Genomic DNA, 20,661 nt, shown 5'->3' with positions numbered 1-20,661 from the left:
AGGTTTCTCCAGAATAAAAACAAGATTACGAGAAGAATAAATAAAAAGTGCACAAATATTTAAGTGGAAAGCGATAATCATTTGTTTAGCTAGAGGATAACCTGTGCCACCTTTTAATTAAGATGGCAAGTCCATTAGCTTGGACACAGGAGGAAAGTGTTCCTTTGACAATGCATCAGGAACAAACATTTTGTAATAGTATACTTTATAGCAAAAACAATTTGAATTGTGAATCTAGAAGATCCTAATTGAAAGTTTAAAAAAAACATAGTATGTCCTGATTGAAAGTTAAAAAAATCCGAGTAGATCCTCATTGAAAGTTTAAAAAATAATAGTATATCCTCATTGAAAGTTTAAAAAATCATAGTAGATCCTCAGTGAAAGTTAAAAAATCATAGTAGATCCTCATTAAAAGTTTCAAAAATTATAGTAGATCCTCAGTGACAGTTTAACAAATCATAGTAGATACTCATTGAAAGTTTAAAAAATTATAGCAGATCCTCATTGAAAGTTTTAAAAATCATAGTAGATCCTCATTAAAAGTTTAACAAATCATAGTAGATACTCATTGAAAGTTTTAAAAATCATAGTAGATCCTCATTGAAAGTTTAAAAAATCATAGTAGATCCTCATTGAAAGTTTAAAAAATCATAGTAGATCCTCATTGAAAGTTTAAAAAATCATAGTATATCCTCATTGAAAGTTTAAAAAGTCATAGTAGATCCTCATTGAAAGTTTAAAAAATCATAGTAGATCCTCATTGAAAGTTTTAAAAATCATAGTAGATCCTCATTGAAAGTTTAAAAAATCATAGTAGATCCTCATTGAAAGTTTAAAAAATCATAGTAGATCCTCATTGAAAGTTTTAAAAATCATAGAAGATCCTCATTGAACGTTTTAAAAATCATAGTAGATCCTCATTGAAAGTTCAAAAAATCATAGTAGATCCTCATTAAAAGTTAAAAAAATCATAGTAGATCCTCATTGAAAGTTTAAAAAATCATAGTAGATCCTCAGTGAAAGTTAAAAAATCATAGTATATCCTCATTGAAAGTTTAAAAAATTATAGTAGATCCTCATTGAAAGTGTAAAAAATCATAGTGGATCCTCATTGAAAGTTTAAAAAATCATAGTAGATCCTCATTGAAAGTTTAAAAAATCATAGTAGATCCTCATTGAAAGTTTAAAAAATCATAGTAGATCCTCATTGAAAGTTTAAAAAATCATAGTAGATCCTCATTGAAAGTTTTAAAAATCATAGTAGATCCTCATTGAAAGTTCAAAAAATCATAGTAGATCCTCATTGAAAGTTTAAAAAATCATAGTAGATCCTCATTGAAAGTTTAAAAATCATAGTAGATCCTCATTGAAAGTTTTAAAAATCATAGTAGATCCTCATTGAAAGTTTAAAAAATCATAGTAGATCCTCATTGAAAGTTTAAAAAATCATAGTAGATCCTCATTGAAAGTGTAAAAAATCATAGTAGATCCTCATTGAAAGTTTTAAAAATCATAGTAGATCCTCATTAAAAGTTTAAAAAATCATAGTAGATCCTCATTGAAAGTTTAAAAAATCATAGTAGATCCCCATGTAACGTTTAAAAAATCATAGTAGATCCTCATTGAAAGGTAAAAAATCAAAGTAGATCCTCATTGAAAGTTTAAAAAATCATAGTAGATCCTCATTGAAAGTTTAAAAAATCATAGTAGATCCTCATTGAAAGTTTAAAAAATCATAGTATATCCTCATTGAAAGTTTAAAAAGTCATAGTAGATCCTCATTGAAAGTTTAAAAAATCATAGTAGATCCTCATTGAAAGTTTTAAAAATCATAGTAGATCCTCATTGAAAGTTAAAAAAATAATAGTAGATCCTCATTGAAAGTTTAAAAAATCATAGTAGATCCTCATTGAAAGTTTAACAAATCATAGTAGATCCTCATTGAAAGTTTAAAAAATCATAGTAGATCCTCATTGAAAGTTAAAAAAATCATAGTAGATCCTCATTGAAAGTTTAAAAAATCATAGTAGATCCTCAGTGAAAGTTAAAAAATCATAGTATATCCTCATTGAAAGTTTAAAAAATTATAGTAGATCCTCATTGAAAGTGTAACAAATCATAGTAGATCCTCATTGAAAGTTAAAAAAATCATAGTAGATCCTCATTGAAAGTGTAAAAAATCATAGTAGATCCTCATTGAAAGTTTAAAAAATCATAGTAGATCCTCATTGAAAGTTGAAAAAATCATAGTAGATCCTCATTGAAAGTTTTAAAAATCATAGTAGATCCTCATTGAAAGTTTAAAAAATATTAGTAGATCCTCATTGAAAGTTTAAAAAATCATAGTAGATGCTCATTGAAAGTTTAAAAATCATAGTAGATCCTCATTGAAAGTTTAAAAAATCATAGTAGATCCTCATTGAAAGTATAAAAAATCATAGTAGATCCTCATTGAAAGTTTAAAAAATCATTGTAGATCCTCATTGAAAGTTTAAAAAATAATAGTAGATCCTCATTGAAAGTTTTAAAAATCATAGTAGATCCTCATTGAAAGTTTAAAAAATCATAGTAGATCCTCATTGAAAGTTTAAAAAATCATAGTAGATCCCCATGTAACGTTTAAAAAATCATAGTAGATCCTCATTGAAAGTTAAAAAAATCATAGTAGATCCTCATTGAAAGTTTACAAAATCATAGTAGATCCTCAGTGAAAGTTAAAAAATCATAGTATATCCTCATTGAAAGTTTAAAAAATTATAGTAGATCCTCATTGAAAGTTAAAAAAATCATAGTAGATCCTCTTTAAAAGTTTAAAAAATCATAGTAGATACTCATTGAAAGTTTAAAAAATCATAGTAGATCCTCATTGAAAGTTAAAAAAATCACAGTAGATCCTCATTGAAAGTATGAAAAATCATAGTAGATCCTCATTGAAAGTTTAACAAATCATAGTAGATACTCAGTGAAAGTTTAAAAAATAATAGCAGATCCTCATTGAAAGTTTAAAATATTCATAGTATGTCCTCATTGAAAGTTAAAAACATCATAGTAAATCCTCATTGAAAGTTTAAAAAATCATAGTATGTCCTCATTGAAAGTTTAAAAATCCATAGTAGATCCTCATTGAAAGTTTTAAAGATCATAGTAGATCCTCATTTAAAGTTTAAAAAGTCATAGTAGATCCTAATGAAAGTTTTAAAACATCACAGTAGATCCTCATTGGAAGTTTTAAAACATCACAGTAGATCCTCATTGAAAGTAAAAAAATATCATAGTATATTCTCATTTAAAGTTTTAAAAATCATAGTAGATCCTCATTGAAAGTGTACAAAATCATAGTAGATCCTCATTGAAAGTTAAAAATATCATAGTAGATCCTCATTGAAAGGTTAAAACATCATAGTAGATCCTCATTAAAAGTGTACAAAATCATAGTAGATCCTCATTGAAAGTTTAAAAAATCATAGTAGATCCTCATTGAAAGTATATAAAATCATAGTAGATCCTCATTAAAAGTGTACAAAATCATGGTAGATCCTCATTGAAAGTTAAAAAAATCATAGTAGATCCTCATTGAAAGTATAAAAAATCATAGTAGATCCTCATTAAACGTGTACAAAATCATAGTAGATCATTATTGAAAGTATAAAAAATCATAGTAGATCCTCATTAAAAGTGTACAACATCATAGTAGATCCTCATTGAAAGTTTAAAAAATCATAGTAGATCCTCATTAAAAGTGTACAAAATCATAGTAGATCCTCTTTGAAAGTATAAAAAATCATAGTAGATCCTCAATGTAAAGTTTAAAAAGTCATAGTAGATCCTCATTAAAAGTGTACAAAATCATAGTAGATCCTCTTTGAAAGTATAAAAAATCATAGTAGATCCCCATTGAAAGTTTAAAAAATCATAGTTGATCCTCATTACAAGTGTACAACATCATAGTAGATCCTCATTGAAAGTAAAAAAATCATAGTAGATCCTCTCTGAAAGTATAAAAAATCCTAGTAGATCCTCATTGAAAGTTTAAAAAAGTAATAAAAGATCCTCATTGAAAGTTTGAACAATTATAGTAGATCCTCATTGAAAGTATAAATAATCATAGTATGTCCCCATTGAAAGTTTAAAAAATCCTAGTCTGTCCTCATTAAAGTTAAAAAAAATTATAGTACATCCTCATTTAAAGTTTAAAAAGTCATAGTAGATACTCATTGAAAGTTAAAAAATCATAGTAGATCCTCATTGACAGTTTAAAAAATCATAGTAGATCCTCATTGCAAGTTTAAAAAATCATAGTAGATCCTCATTGAAAGTTTAAAAAATCATAGTAGATACTCATTGAAAGTTTAAAAAATCATAGTAGATCCTCATTGAAAGTTTAAAAAATTATAGTAGATCCTCATTGAAAGTTTAAAAAATCATAGTAGATCCTCATTGAAAGTTAAAAAAATCACAGTAGATCCTCATTGAAAGTATGAAAAATTATAGTAGATCCTCATTTAAAGTTTAAAACATCAAAGTAGATCCCCATTGAAAGTTTAAAAAATCATAGTAGATCCTCAGTGAAAGTTTAAAAAAATCACAGTAGATCCTAATTTAAAGTATGAAAAATTATAGTAGATCCTCATTGAAATTTAACAAATCATAGTAGATACTCATTGAAAGTATAAAAAATACTAGTAGATCCTCATTGAAGGTGTAAACAATAATAGCAGATCCTCATTGACAGTGTAAATATTCATAGTATGTCCTCATTGAAAGTTTAAAACATCATAGTAGATCCTCATTGAAAGTTTAAAAAATCATAGTATTTCCTCATTGAAAGTTTAAAACATAATAGTAGATCCTCATTGAAAGTGTAAAAAATTATAGTAGATCCTCATTGAAAGTTTAAAAAATCATAGTAGGTCTTCATTGAAAGGTTAAAAAATCATAGTAGATCCTCATTGAAAGTTTAAAAAAATAATAGTAGATCCTCATTGAAAGTTTAAAAATTATAGTAGATCCTCATTGAAAGTTTAAATAATCATAGTATGTCCCCATTGAAAGTTTAAAAAATTATAGTATGTCCTCATTAAAGTTTAAAAAATTATAGTAAATCCTCATTGAAAGCTTAAAAAGTCATAGTAGATCCTCATTGAACGTTTAAAAAAATCATAGTAGATCCTCATTGAAAGTTTAAAAAATCATAGTAGATCCTCATTGAAAGTTTAAAACATCAAAGTAGATCCTCATTGAAAGGTTAAAAAATCATAGTAGATCCTCATTGAAAGTTTAAAAAAATCATAGTAGATCCTCATTGAAAGTTTAAAAAATTATAGTAGATCCTCATTGAAAGTTTAAAAAATCATAGTAGGTCTTCATTGAAAGGTTAAAAAATCATAGTAGATCCTCATTGAAAGTTTTAAAAAATAATAGTAGATCCTCATTGAAAGTTTAAAAATTATAGTAGATCCTCATTGAAAGTTTAAATAATCATAGTATGTCCCCATTGAAAGTTTAAAAAATTATAGTATGTCCTCATTAAAGTTTAAAAAATTGTAGTAAATCCTCATTGAAAGCTTAAAAAGTCATAGTAGATCCTCATTGAACGTTTAAAAAAATCATAGTAGATCCTCATTGAAAGTTAAAAAAATTATAGTAGATCCCCATGTAACGTTTAAAAAATCATAGTAGATCCTCATTGAAAGTCAAAAAAATCATAGTAGATCCTCATTGAAAGTTTACAAAATCATAGTAGATCCTCAGTGAAAGTTAAAAAATCATAGTATATCCTCATTGAAAGTTTAAAAAATTATAGTAGATCCTCATTGAAAGTTAAAAAAATCATAGTAGATCCTCTTTAAAAGTTTAAAAAATCATAGTAGATACTCATTGAAAGTTTAAAAAATCATAGTAGATCCTCATTGAAAGTTAAAAAAATCACAGTAGATCCTCATTGAAAGTATGAAAAATCATAGTAGATCCTCATTGAAAGTTTAACAAATCATAGTAGATACTCAGTGAAAGTTTAAAAAATAATAGCAGATCCTCATTGAAAGTTTAAAATATTCATAGTATGTCCTCATTGAAAGTTAAAAACATCATAGTAAATCCCCATTGAAAGTTTAAAAAATCATAGTATGTCCTCATTGAAAGTTTAAAAATTCATAGTAGATCCTCATTGAAAGTTTTAAAGATCATAGTAGATCCTCATTTAAAGTTTAAAAAGTCATAGTAGATCCTCATTGAAAGTTTTAAAACATCACAGTAGATCCTCATTGGAAGTTTTAAAACATCACAGTAGATCCTCATTGAAAGTAAAAAAATATCATAGTATATCCTCATTTAAAGTTTTAAAAATCATAGTAGATCCTCATTGAAAGTGTACAAAATCATAGTAGATCCTCATTGAAAGTTAAAAATATCATAGTAGATCCTCATTGAAAGGTTAAAACATCATAGTAGATCCTCATTAAAAGTGTACAAAATCATAGTAGATCCTCATTGAAAGTTTAAAAAATCATAGTAGATCCTCATTGAAAGTATATAAAATCATAGTAGATCCTCATTAAAAGTGTACAAAATCATGGTAGATCCTCATTGAAAGTTAAAAAAATCATAGTAGATCCTCATTGAAAGTATAAAAAATCATAGTAGATCCTCATTAAACGTGTACAAAATCATAGTAGATCATTATTGAAAGTATAAAAAATCATAGTAGATCCTCATTAAAAGTGTACAAAATCATAGTAGATCCTCATTGAAAGTTTAAAAAATCATAGTAGATCCTCATTAAAAGTGTACAAAATCATAGTAGATCCTCTTTGAAAGTATAAAAAATCATAGTAGATCCTCAATGTAAAGTTTAAAAAGTCATAGTAGATCCTCATTAAAAGTGTACAAAATCATAGTAGATCCTCTTTGAAAGTATAAAAAATCATAGTAGATCCCCATTGAAAGTTTAAAAAATCATAGTTGATCCTCATTACAAGTGTACAACATCATAGTAGATCCTCATTGAAAGTAAAAAAAATCATAGTAGATCCTCTCTGAAAGTATAAAAAATCCTAGTAGATCCTCATTGAAAGTTTAAAAAAGTAATAAAAGATCCTCATTGAAAGTTTGAACAATTATAGTAGATCCTCATTGAAAGTTTAAATAATCATAGTATGTCCCCATTGAAAGTTTAAAAAATCCTAGTCTGTCCTCATTAAAGTTAAAAAAAATTATAGTACATCCTCATTTAAAGTTTAAAAAGTCATAGTAGATACTCATTGAAAGTTAAAAAATCATAGTAGATCCTCATTGAAAGTTTAAAAAATCATAGTAGATCCTCATTGCAAGTTTAAAAAATCATAGTAGATCCTCATTGAAAGTTTAAAAAATCATAGTAGATACTCATTGAAAGTTTAAAAAATCATAGTAGATCCTCATTGAAAGTTTAAAAAATTATAGTAGATCCTCATTGAAAGTTTAAAAAATCATAGTAGATCCTCATTGAAAGTTAAAAAAATCACAGTAGATCCTCATTGAAAGTATGAAAAATTATAGTAGATCCTCATTGAAAGTTTAAAACATCAAAGTAGATCCCCATTGAAAGTTTAAAAAATCATAGTAGATCCTCAGTGAAAGTTTAAAAAAATCACAGTAGATCCTAATTTAAAGTATGAAAAATTATAGTAGATCCTCATTGAAATTTAACAAATCATAGTAGATACTCATTGAAAGTATAAAAAATACTAGTAGATCCTCATTGAAGGTGTAAACAATAATAGCAGATCCTCATTGACAGTGTAAATATTCATAGTATGTCCTCATTGAAAGTTTAAAACATCATAGTAGATCCTCATTGAAAGTTTAAAAAATCATAGTATTTCCTCATTGAAAGTTTAAAACATAATAGTAGATCCTCATTGAAAGTGTAAAAAATTATAGTAGATCCTCATTGAAAGTTTAAAAAATCATAGTAGGTCTTCATTGAAAGGTTAAAAAATCATAGTAGATCCTCATTGAAAGTTTAAACAAATAATAGTATATCCTCATTGAAAGTTTAAAAATTATAGTAGATCCTCATTGAAAGTTTAAATAATCATAGTATGTCCCCATTGAAAGTTTAAAAAATTATAGTATGTCCTCATTAAAGTTTAAAAAATTATAGTAAATCCTCATTGAAAGCTTAAAAAGTCATAGTAGATCCTCATTGAACGTTTAAAAAAATCATAGTAGATCCTCATTGAAAGTTTAAAAAATCATAGTAGATCCTCATTGAAAGTTTAAAACATCAAAGTAGATCCTCATTGAAAGGTTAAAAAATCATAGTAGATCCTCAATGAAAGTTTAAAAAAATCATAGTAGATCCTCATTGAAAGTTTAAAAAATTATAGTAGATCCTCATTGAAAGTTTAAAAAATCATAGTAGGTCTTCATTGAAAGGTTAAAAAATCATAGTAGATCCTCATTGAAAGTTTTAAAAAATAATAGTAGATCCTCATTGAAAGTTTAAAAATTATAGTAGATCCTCATTGAAAGTTTAAATAATCATAGTATGTCCCCATTGAAAGTTTAAAAAATTATAGTATGTCCTCATTAAAGTTTAAAACATTGTAGTAAATCCTCATTGAAAGCTTAAAAAGTCATAGTAGATCCTCATTGAACGTTTAAAAAAATCATAGTAGATCCTCATTGAAAGTTTAAAAAATCATAGTAGATCAACATTGACAGTTTAAAACATCAAAGTAGATCCTCATTGAAAGTTTAAAAAATCATAGTAGATCCTCATTGAAAGTTAAAAAAATTATAGTAGATCCTCATTGAAAGTTTAAAAAATCATAGTAGATCCTCATTGAAAGTTTTAAAAATCAAAGTAGATCCTCATTGAAAGTTTAAAAGATCACAGTAGATCCTCATTGAAAGTATGAACAATTATAGTAGATCCTCATTGAAAGTTTAACAAATCATAGTAGATACTCATTGAAAGTATAAAAAATATACGTAGATCCTCATTGAGAGTTTAAAAAATAATAGCAGATCCTCATTGAAAGTTTAAATATTCATAGTATGTCCTCATTGACAGTTTAAAACATCATAGTAGATCCTCATTGAAAGTTTAAAAAATCATAGTATGTCCTCATTGAAAGTGTAAAAATTCATAGGAGATCCTCATTGAAAGTGTAAAAAAACACAGTAGATCCTCATTGCAAGTTTAAAAAGTCATAGTAGATCCTCATTGAAAGTTTTAAAAATCATAGTAGATCCTCATTGAAAGTTTAAAAAAATCACAGTAGATCCTCATTGAAAGTTAAAAAAATCATAGTATATTCTCATTTAAAGTTTTAAAAATCATAGTAGATCCTCATTGAAAGTGTAAAAAATTATAGTAGATCCTCATTGAAAGTTTAAAAATCAAAGTAGATCCTCATTGAAAGTAAGAAAAATTATAGTTGATCCTCATTGAAAGTTTAAAAAGTCATAGTAGATCCTCATTGAAAGTTAAAAAAATCATAGTATATCCTCATTGAAAGTTTTAAAAAATCACAGTAAATCCTCATTGAAAGTAAAAAAAATCATAGTAGATCCTCATTGAAAGTTTAAAAACTCACAGTAGATCCTCATTGAACGTTAAACACATCATAGTAGATCCTCATTGAAAGTAAAAAAAAACATAGTATATCCTCATTGAAAGTTTAAAATATCATAATAGATCCTCATTGAAAGTTAAAAAAATCATAGTAGATCCTCATTGAAAGGTTAAAATATCATAGTAGATCCTCATTGAAAGTATAAAAAATCATAGTAGATCCTCTTTGAAAGTATAAAAAATCATAGTAGATCCTCATTGAAAGTTTAAAAAATGATAGTAGATCCTCATTGAAAGGTTAAAAAACCATAGTAGATCCTCATTGAAAGTTTAAAAAAATCATTGTAGATCCTCATTGAAAGTTTAAAAAAGTCATAATAGATCCTCATTGAACGTTTAAAAAATTATAGTTGATCCTCATTGAAAGTTTACAAAATGATAGTATGTCCCCATTGAAAGTTTAAAAAATCATAGTATGTCCTTATTAAAGTTTAAAAAATTATAGTAGATCCTCATTGAAAGCTTAAAAAGTCATAGTAGATCCTCATTGAACCGTTTAAAGAAATCATAGTAGATCCTCATTGAAAGTTTAAAAACTCATAGTAGATCCTCATTGAAAGTTGAAACAATCATAGTAGATCCTCATTGAAAGTATAAAAAATCATAGTAGATCCTCATTGAAAGTTTAAAAAATCATAGTATATTCTCATTTAAAGTTTTAAAAATCATAGTAGATCCTCATTGAAAGTGTAAAAAATTATAGTAGATCCTCATTGAAAGTTTAAAAATCAAAGTAGATCCTCATTGAAAGTAAGAAAAATTATAGTTGATCCTCATTGAAAGTTTAAAAAGTCATAGTAGATCCTCATTGAAAGTTAAAAAAATCATAGTATATCCTCATTGAAAGTTTTAAAAAATCACAGTAAATCCTCATTGAAAGTAAAAAAAATCATAGTAGATCCTCATTGAAAGTTTAAAAAATCACAGTAGATCCTCATTGAACGTTAAACACATCATAGTAGATCCTCATTGAAAGTAAAAAAAAACATAGTATATCCTCATTGAAAGTTTAAAATATCATAATAGATCCTCATTGAAAGTTAAAAAAATCATAGTAGATCCTCATTGAAAGGTTAAAATATCATAGTAGATCCTCATTGAAAGTATAAAAAATCATAGTAGATCCTCTTTGAAAGTATAAAAAATCATAGTAGATCCTCATTGAAAGTTTAAAAAATGATAGTAGATCCTCATTGAAAGGTTAAAAAACCATAGTAGATCCTCATTGAAAGTTTAAAAAAATCATTGTAGATCCTCATTGAAAGTTTAAAAAAGTCATAATAGATCCTCATTGAACGTTTAAAAAATTATAGTTGATCCTCATTGAAAGTTTACAAAATGATAGTATGTCCCCATTGAAAGTTTAAAAAATCATAGTATGTCCTTATTAAAGTTTAAAAAATTATAGTAGATCCTCATTGAAAGCTTAAAAAGTCATAGTAGATCCTCATTGAACCGTTTAAAGAAATCATAGTAGATCCTCATTAAAAGTTCAAAAAATCATAGTAGATCCTTATTGAAAGTTTTAAAAATCATAGTAGATCCTCATTGAAAGTTAAAAAAATCATAGTAGATCCTCATTGAAAGTATAAAAAATCATAGTAGATACTCATTGAAAGTATAAAAAATCATAGTAGATACTCATTGAAAGTTCAAAAAATCATAGTAGATCCTCATTGAAAGTTTAAAAAATCATAGTAGATCCTCATTGAAAGTTAAAAAAAACATAGTAGATCCTCATTGAAAGTATAAAAAATCATAGTAGATACTCATTGAAAGGTTAAAAAATCATAGTAGATCCTCATTGAAAGTTTAAAAAATCATAGTAGATCCTCATTGAAAGTTTAAAAAATCATAGTAGATCCTCATTGAAAGTATAAAAAATCATAGTAGATCCTCATTGAAAGTTTAAAAAATCATAGTAGATCCTCATTGAACGTTTAAAAAATCATAGTAGATCCTCATTGAAAGGTTAAAAAATCATAGTAGATCCTAATTGAAAGTTTAAAAAAATCATAGTAGATCCTCATTGAAAGTTTAAAAAGTCATAATAGATCCTCATTGAAAGTTTAAAAAATCATAGTAGATCCTCAATGAAAGTTCAGAAAATAATAGTAGATCCTCATTGAAAGGTTAAAAAATCAAAGTAGATCCTCATTGAAAGTTTAAAAAATCATAGTAGATCCTCATTGAAAGTTTAAAAAATCATAGTATGTCCCCATTGAAAGTTTAAAAAATCATAGTATTTCCTCATTAAAGTTTAAAAAATTATAGTAGATCCTCATTGAAAGTTTAAAAAGTCATAGTAGATCCTCATTGAACGTTTAAAAAAGTCATAGTAGATACTCATTTAAAGTTTAAAAAATCATAGTAGATCCTCATTGAAAGTGAAAAAAATCATAGTAGATCCTCATTGAGAGTATAAAAAATCATAGTAGATCCTCATTGAAAGTATAAAAAATCATAGTAGATCCTCATTGAAAGTTTAAAAAAATCATAGTAGATCCTCATTGAAAGTTTTAAAAAATCATGGTAGATCCTCATTGAAAGTTTAAAAAAATCATAGTATATCCTAATTTTAAGTTTTAAAAATCATAGTAGATCCTCATTGAACGTTAAACAAATCATAGTAGATCCTCATTGAAAGTAAAATAAACCATAGTATATCCTCATTGAAAGTTTAAAACATAATAGTAGATCCTCATTGAAAGTGTACAAAATCATAGTAGATCCTCATTGAAAGTTTAAAATATCACAGTAGATCCTTATTAAACGGTTAAAACATCATAGTAGATCCTCATTGAAAGTTGAAAAAATCATAGTAGATCCTCATTGAAAGTATAAAAAATCATAGTAGATCCTCATTGAAAGTTTAAAAAATGATAGTAGATCCTCATTGAAAGTTTAAAAATTATAGTAGATCCTCATTTTAAGGTTAAAAAATCATAGTAGATCCTCATTGAAAGTTTTAAAAAATCATGGTAGATCCTTATTGAAAGTTTAAAAAAATCATAGTATATCCTAATTTTAAGTTTTAAAAATCATAGTAGAGCCTCATTGAACGTTAAACAAATCATAGTAGATCCTCATTGAAAGTAAAATAAACCATAGTATATCCTCATTGAAAGTTTAAAACATAATAGTAGATCATCATTGAAAGTGTACAAAATCATAGTAGATCCTCATTGAAAGTTTAAAATATCACAGTAGATCCTTATTAAACGGTTAAAACATCATAGTAGATCCTCATTGAAAGTTGAAAAACTCATAGTAGATCCTCATTGAAAGTATAAAAAATCATAGTAGATCCTAATTGAAAGTTTAAAAAATGATAGTAGATCCTCATTGAAAGTTTAAAAATTATAGTAGATCCTCATTTAAAGGTTAAAAAATCATAGTAGATCCTCATTGAAAGTTTAAAAAATTATAGTAGATCCTCATTGATAGTTTAAAAAATCATAGTAGATACTCATTAAAAGTTTAAAAAATGATAGTAGATCCTCATTGAAAGTTTAAAAAATCATAGTAGATCCTCATTGAAAGTTTAAAAATCATAGTAGATACTGATTGAACGTTTTAAATATCATAGTAGATCCTCATTGAAAGTTTTGAAAATCATAGTAGATCCTAATGAAAGTGTAAAAAATCATAGTCTCTCCGCATTGAAAGTATAAAAAATAATAGTAGATCCTCATTGAAAGTATAAAAAATCAAAGTAGATCCTCATTGAAAGTTTTAAAAATCATAGTATGTCCCCATTGAAAGTGTAAAAAATCATAGTATGTTCGCATTAAAGTTTAAAAAATCATAGTAGATCCTCATTGAAAGTATAAAAAATCATAGTAGATACTCATTGAAAGGTTAAAAAATCATAGTAGATCCTCATTGAAAGTTTAAAAAATCATAGTAGATCCTCATTGAAAGTTTAAAAAAATCATAGTAGATCCTCATTGAAAGTATAAAAAATCATAGTAGATCCTAATTGAAAGTTTAAATAATCATAGTAGATCCTCATTGAAAGGTTAAACAATCATAGTAGATCCTAATTGAAAGTTTAAAAAAATCATAGTAGATCCTCATTGAAAGTAGAAAGAAGTCATAATAGATCCTCATTGAAAGTTTAAAAAATCATAGTAGATCCTTAATGAAAGTTCAGAAAATCATAGTATGTCCCCATTGAAAGTTTAAAAAATCATAGTATGTCCTCATTAAAGTTTAAAAAATTATAGTAGATCCTCATTGAAAGTTTAAAAAGTCATAGTAGATCCTCATTGAACGTTTAAAAAAGTCATTGTAGATACTCATTGAAAGTTTAAAAAATCATAGTAGATCCTCATTGAAAGTGCAAAAAATCATAGTAGATCCTCATTGAGAGTATAAAAAATCATAGTAGATCCTCATTGAAAGTATAAAAAATCATAGTAGATCCTCATTGAAAGTTTAAAAAAATCATAGTAGATCCTCATTGAAAGTTTGAAAAAATCATAGTAGATCCTCATTGAAAGTTTAAAAAAATCATAGTATATCCTAATTTTAAGTTTTAAAAATCATAGTAGATCCTCATTAAACGTTAAACAAATCATAGTAGATCCTCATTGAAAGTAAAATAAACCATTGTATATCCTCATTGAAAGTTTAAAACATAATAGTAGATCCTCATTGAAAGTGTACAAAATCATAGTAGATCCTCATTGAAAGTTTAAAATATCACAGTAGATCCTTATTGAACGGTTAAAACATCATAGTAGATCCTCATTGAAAGTTGAAAAAATCATAGTAGATCCTCATTGAAAGTATAAAAAATCATAGTAGATCCTCATTGAAAGTATAAAAAATCATAGTAGATCCTCATTGAAAGGTTAAAAAATCATAGTAGATCCTCATTGAAAGTTTAAAAAATTATAGTAGATCCTCATTGACAGTTTAAAAAATCATAGTAGATACTCATTAAAAGATTAAAAAATGATAGTAGATCCTCATTGACAGTTTAAAAAATCATAGTAGATCCTCATTGAAAGTTTAAAAAATCATAGTAGATACTCATTGAACGTTTTAAATATCATAGTAGATCCTCATTGAAAGTTCTAAAAATACTAGTAGATCCTAATCAAAGTGTAAAAAATCAAAGTCTCTCCGCATTGAAAGTATAAAAAATAATAGTAGATCCTCATTGAAAGTATAAAAAATCAAAGTAGATCCTCATTGACAGTTTTAAAAATCATAGTATGTCCCCATTGAATGTGTAAAAAATCATAGTATGTTCGCATTAAAGTTTAAAAAATTATAGTAGATCCTCATTGAAAGTTTAAAAAATCATTGTAGATCCTCATTGAACGTTTAAAAAAATCATAGTAGATCCTCATTGAAAGTTAAAAAAATCATAGTAGATCCTCATTGAAAGTTAAAAAATCATAGTATATCCTCATTGAAAGTTTCAAAAATCATAGTAGATCCTCATTGAAAGTTAAAAAAATCATAGTAGATCCTCATTGAAAGTTTTAAACATCATAGTAGATCCCCATGTAACGTTTAAAAAATCATAGTAGATCCTCATTGAAAGTTTAAAAAATCATAGTAGATCCTCATTGAAAGTATAAAAAATCATAGTAGATCCTCATTGAAAGTTTAAAAAATAATAGTAGGTCCTCAGTGAAAATATAAAAAATCATAGTAGATCCTCATTGAAAGTATAAAGAATCATAGTAGATCCTCATTGAAAGTATAAAAAATCATAGTAGATCCTCATTGAAAGTTTAAAAAATCATAGTAGATCCTCATTGAAAGTTTAAAAAATCATAGTAGATCCTCATTGAAAGTATAAAATATCATAGTAGATCTTCATTGAACGTTTAAAATATCATAGTAGACGCTCATTGAACGTTGAAAATATCATAGCAGATCCTCATTGAAAGTATAAAAAATCATAGTAGATCCTCATTGAACGTTGAAAATATCATAGTAGATCCTCATTGAAAGGTTAAAAAAATCATAGTAGATCCTCATTGAAAGTTTAAAAAATATTAGTAGATCCTCATTGAAAGTTTAAAAACTCATAGTAGATCCTCATTGAAAGTTTAAAAAATCATAGTAGATCCTCATTGAAAGTATAAAAAATCATAGTAGATCCTCATTGAAAGTTTAAAAAAATCATAGTAGATCCTCATTGAAAGTTTTAAAAAATCATAGTAGATCCTCATTGAAAGTTTAAAAAAATCATAGTATATCCTAATTTTAAGTTTTAAAAATCATAGTAGATCCTCATTGAACGTTAAACAAATCATAGTAGATCCTCATTGAAAGTAAAATAAACCATAGTATATCCTCATTGAAAGTTTAAAACATAATAGTAGATCCTCATTGAAAGTTTAAAAAATCATAGTAGATCCTCATTGAAAGTTTAAAATATCACAGTAGATCCTTATTGAACGGTTAAAACATCATAGTAGATCCTCATTGAAAGTTGAAAAAATCATAGTAGATCCTCATTGAAAGTATAAAAAATCATAGTAGATCCTCATTGAAAGTATAAAAAATCATAGTAGATCCTCATTGCAAGTTTAAAACATGATAGTAGATCCTCATTGAAAGTTTAAAAATTTTAGTAGATCCTAATTTAAAGGTTAAAAAATCATAGTAGATCCTCATTGAAAGTTTAAAAAATTATAGTAGATCCTCATTGACAGTTTTAAAAATCATAGTAGATACTCATTAAAAGTTTAAAAAATGATAGTAGATCCTCATTGAAAGTTTAAAAAGTCATAGTAGATCCTCATTGAAAGTTTAAAAAATCATAGTAGATACTCATTGAACGTTTTAAATATCATAGTAGATCCTCATTGAAAGTTTTAAAAATACTAGTAGATCCTAATGAAAGTGTAAAAAATCATAGTCTCTCCGCATTGAAAGTATAAAAAATAATAGTAGATCCTCATTGAAAGTATAAAAAATCATAGTAGATCCTCATTGAAAGTTTTAAAAATCATAGTATGTCCCCATTGAAAGTGTAAAAAATCATAGTATGTTCGCATTAAAGTTTAATAAATTATAGTAGATCCTCATTGAAAGGTTAAAAAGTCATAGTAGATCCTCATTGAACGTTTAAAAAAATCATAGTAGATCCTCATTGAAAGTTTAAAAACTCATAGTAGATCCTCATTGAAAGTTAAAAAATCATAGTAGATCCTCATTGAAAGTTAAAAAATCATAGTAGATCCTCATTGAAAGTTTAAAAAATCATAGTAGATCCTCATTGAAAGTTAAAAAATCATAGTAGATCCTCATTGAAAGTTTTAAACATCATAGTAGATCCCCATGTAACGTTTAAAAAATCATAGTAGATCCTCATTGAAAGTTTAAAAAATCATAGTAGATCCTCATTGAAAGTTTAAAAAATCATAGTAGATCCTCATTGAAAGTTTTAAAAATCATAGTAGATCCTCATTGAAAGTATAAAGAAACATAGTAGATCCTCATTGAAAGTTAAAAAATCATAGTAGATCCTCATTGAAAGTTTAAAAAATCATTGTAGATCCTCATTTAACTTTAAAAAATCATTGTAGATCCTCATTGAAAGTATAAAGAATCATAGTAGATCCTCATTGAAAGTATAAAAAATCATAGTAGATCCTCATTGAAAGTTTAAAAAATCATAGTAGATCCTCATTGAAAGTTTAAAAAATCATAGTAGATCCTCATTGAAAGTTTAAAAAATCATTGTAGATCCTCATTGAAAGTTTAAAAAATCATAGTAGACCCTCATTGAAAGTATAAAAAATCAAAGTAGATCTTCATTGAACGTTTAAAATATCATAGTAGACGCTCATTGAACGTTGAAAATATCATAGTAGATCCTCATTGAAAGTATAAAAAATCATAGTAGATCCTCATTGAACGTTGAAAATATCATAGTAGATCCTCATTGAAAGGTTAAAAAATCATAGTAGATCCTCATTGAAAGTTTAAAAAATAATAGTAGATCCTCATTTAAAGTTTAAAAACTCATAGTAGATCCTCATTGAAAGTTTAAAAAATCATAGTAGATCCTCATTGAAAGTATAACAAATCATAGTAGATCCTCATTGAACGTTTAAAAAATCATAGTAGATCCTCATTGAAAGTTTTAAAAATCATAGTAGATCCTCATTGAAAGTTTAAACAATCATAGTAGATCCACATTAAAAATATAAAATATCACAGTAGATCCTAATTGAAAGTTTAAAAAATCATAGTAGATCCTCATTGAAAGTGTAAAAAAATCATAGTAGATCCTCATTGAAAGTTTAAAAAAATCATAGTAGATCCTCATTGAAAGTGTAAAAAAGTCATAATAGATCCTCATTGAAAGTTTGAAAATTATAGTAGATCCTCATTGAACGTTAAAAAAATCATAGTATGTCCCCATTGAACGTGTAAAAAATTATTTTATGTTCTCATTAAAGTTTAAAAAATTATAGTAGATCCTCATTGAAAGGTTAAAAAGTCATAGTAGATCCTCATTGAACGTTTAAAAAAATCATAGTAGATCCTCATTGAAAGTTTAAAAACTCATAGTAGATCCTCATTGGAAGTTAAAAAATCATAGTAGATAATCATTGAAAGTTAAAAAATCATAGTAGATCCTCATTGAAAGTTTAAAAACTCATAGTAGATCGTCATTGAAAGTATAAAAACTCATAGTAGATCCTCATTGAAAGTTAAAAAATCATAGTAGATCCTCATTGAAAGTTTTAAACATCATAGTAGATCCCCATGTAACGTTTAAAAAATCATAGTAGATCCTCATTGAAAGTATAAAAAATCATAGTAGATCCACATTGAAAGTTTAAAAAATCATAATAGGTCCTCAGTGAAAGTATAAAAAATCATAGTAGATCCTCATTGAAAGTATAAAAAATCATAGTAGATCCTCATTGAAAGTATAAAAAATCATAGTAGATCCTCATTGAAAGTATAAAGAATCATAGTAGATCCTCATTGAAAGTATAAAAAATCAAAGTAGATCCTCATTGAAAGTTAAAAAAATCATAGTAGATCCTCATTGAAAGTTTTAAAAATCATGGTAGATCCTCATTGAAAGTATAAAAAATCATAGTAGATCCTCATTGAACGTTTAAAATATCATAGTAGACGCTCATTGAACGTTGAAAATATCATAGTAGATCCTCATTGAAAGTATAAAAAATCATAGTAGATCCTCATTGAACGTTGAAAATATCATAGTAGATCCTCATTGAAAGGTTAAAAAATCATAGTAGATCCTCATTGAAAGTTTAAAAAATATTAGTAGATCCTCATTGAAAGTTTAAAAAATCATAGTAGATCCTCATTGAAAGTATAACAAATCATAGTAGATCCTCATTGAACGTTTAAAAAATCATAGTAGATCCTCATTGAAAGTTTTAAAAATCATAGTAGATCCTCATTGAAAGTTTAAACAATCATAGTAGATCCACATTAAAAATATAAAATATCACAGTAGATCCTAATTGAAAGTTTAAAAAATCATAGTAGATCCTCATTGAAAGTGTAAAAAAATCATAGTAGATCCTCATTGAAAGTTTAAAAAAATCATAGTAGATCCTCATTGAAAGTGTAAAAAAGTCATATTAGATCCTCATTGAAAGTTTGAAAATTATAGTAGATCCTCATTGAACGTTAAAAAAATCATAGTATGTCCCCATTGAACGTGTAAAAAATTATTGTATGTTCTCATTAAAGTTTAAAAAATTATAGTAGATCCTCATTGAAAGGTTAAAAAGTCATAGTAGATCCTCATTGAACGTTTAAAAAAATCATAGTAGATCCTCATTGAAAGTTTAAAAACTCATAGTAGATCCTCATTGGAAGTTAAAAAATCATAGTAGATAATCATTGAAAGTTAAAAAATCATAGTAGAGCCTCATTGAAAGTTTAAAAACTCATAGTAGATCGTCATTGAAAGTATAAAAACTCATAGTAGATCCTCATTGAAAGTTAAAAAATCATAGTAGATCCTCATTGAAAGTTTTAAACATCATAGTAGATCCCCATGTAACGTTTAAAAAATCATAGTAGATCCTCATTGAAAGTATAAAAAATCATAGTAGATCCACATTGAAAGTTTAAAAAATCATAATAGGTCCTCAGTGAAAGTATAAAAAATCATAGTAGATCCTCATTGAAAGTATAAAAAATCATAGTAGATCCTCATTGAAAGTATAAAAAATCATAGTAGATCCTCATTGAAAGTATAAAGAATCATAGTAGATCCTCATTGAAAGTATAAAAAATCAAAGTAGATCCTCATTGAAAGTTAAAAAAAATCATAGTAGATCCTCATTGAAAGTTTTAAAAATCATGGTAGATCCTCATTGAAAGTATAAAAAATCATAGTAGATCCTCATTGAACGTTTAAAATATCATAGTAGACGCTCATTGAACGTTGAAAATATCATAGTAGATCCTCATTGAAAGTATAAAAAATCATAGTAGATCCTCATTGAACGTTGAAAATATCATAGTAGATCCTCATTGAAAGGTTAAAAAATCATAGTAGATCCTCATTGAAAGTTTAAAAAATATTAGTAGATCCTCATTGAAAGTTTAAAAAATCATAGTAGATCCTCATTGAAAGTATAACAAATCATAGTAGATCCTCATTGAACGTTTAAAAAATCATAGTAGATCCTCATTGAAAGTTTTAAAAATCATAGTAGATCCTCATTGAAAGTTTAAACAATCATAGTAGATCCACATTAAAAATATAAAATATCACAGTAGATCCTAATTGAAAGTTTAAAAAATCATAGTAGATCCTCATTGAAAGTGTAAAAAAATCATAGTAGATCCTCATTGAAAGTTTAAAAAAATCATAGTAGATCCTCATTGAAAGTGTAAAAAAGTCATAATAGATCCTCATTGAAAGTTTGAAAATTATAGTAGATCCTCATTGAACGTTAAAAAAATCATAGTATGTCCCCATTGAACGTGTAAAAAATTATTGTATGTTCTCATTAAAGTTTAAAAAATTATAGTAGATCCTCATTGAAAGGTTAAAAAGT

This window comes from Euprymna scolopes, chromosome 34 (genome assembly GCF_053919585.1).
Source record: "Euprymna scolopes isolate OS-2025 chromosome 34, ASM5391958v1, whole genome shotgun sequence".
NCBI lineage: Eukaryota > Metazoa > Mollusca > Cephalopoda > Sepiida > Sepiolidae > Euprymna > Euprymna scolopes.
This window is presented reverse-complemented; position numbering follows the sequence as displayed.